This window comes from Malaclemys terrapin, chromosome 1, assembly GCF_027887155.1.
Source record: "Malaclemys terrapin pileata isolate rMalTer1 chromosome 1, rMalTer1.hap1, whole genome shotgun sequence".
Lineage (NCBI taxonomy): Eukaryota > Metazoa > Chordata > Testudines > Emydidae > Malaclemys > Malaclemys terrapin.
Window position 1 is genome coordinate 5,053,010 of NC_071505.1, and position 1,184 is coordinate 5,054,193.

Consider the following 1,184-nt stretch of genomic DNA (forward strand, 5'->3'; position numbering starts at 1 on the left):
GTTATAGTTTGGTTTTCTCTGTACTGCACCTGCCCTGAAATTTAAAATGTGTGCCTGTGTTTGCACACACTACTGCCCTCTGCTGGATGGAATCCTAACAGCTCAGCTGGGTCATAAGCACTATATTGCTCATGCACATTCTCCTTCAGTTCAAGGAGTAGAGGGCTCTGTTTTTTGGGGCAGGCGCATCTGAGGTCTTCATAGTCGACAGGAGCCTGCTCCGTTACTTGGGTCAGTGCATATAACAGAACCACTGTCTATCAAGCTCGTGGAGTGGCGCTTGTCCCAAGTGTGTGTTGCCCCCGTGTGTAGGGGCCTGGTGTAGAAGCTGCTCAGGTGTCCCCGGGCCTGACTGAACAGTACTCTGGGAAGGGGAATTGGTTGCTAGCCTGGAGCTGTGCGTGTTGGGGAATCTCTTCTTTCCTAACGCATCTGTCTGTTCTGTTTGTACAGCACCGAATACAACAGGGGCCTGGTCGGTGACTGGGGCTCCTAGGTGCTATGGGAATGCAACTTGGTAATAGTGCTGGGGACAAGACAGCAGCTCCTGCCCTGCGGTGATGCTGAGCTGCTGGTCTCAGTGCAGGAATGGCTGGGTGAAATTGGAGGCCGGCGTGATGCGTGTCACACTAAATCTGCATGATGGTCCCTTTCAAGGCTATGAATCTATCCTGCCGTGCTCCTTGACCTGTGCACCTAGGTGCTCCCCCTCCTCACCCCTCGGCTTGAAGTGGTTTCCATTCTATTCTATGCAGGGTTTACAGGTTGGTTTAGTGGCTCTCAGCACAGATTGTTCCAGCACGCCTGCCAGGACAGGATTGGGCCATTTAGGAGGCTGTCCTGTCTCCTTATAAGTGTCCCCAGCCCAGCAGACCCCTCGCTATCAGGAAACTCTTCCTTCTGGTCAGCCAAGCTCTTCCTTCTCATTGGGGCCTATTGCTGCTCGCTGCCCTGCCCTGCTGGGCCGCAGTGAGCCCTTGTCATGGAGTGTGGGGCAGTCAGGGCCCTGCACCTGCCACTTCCTGCGATTCACCGTGACTCTCAGCCAGCCAGTAAAACAGAAGGCTTATTAGACAACAGGAACCCAGTCAAAACAGAGCTTGTAGGTAGAGGAAACAGGACCCCTCAGTCAGATCCATCTTGGGGGGGAGGGTGGGGGTAGGGAGCCCAGACTCCAGTGCTGG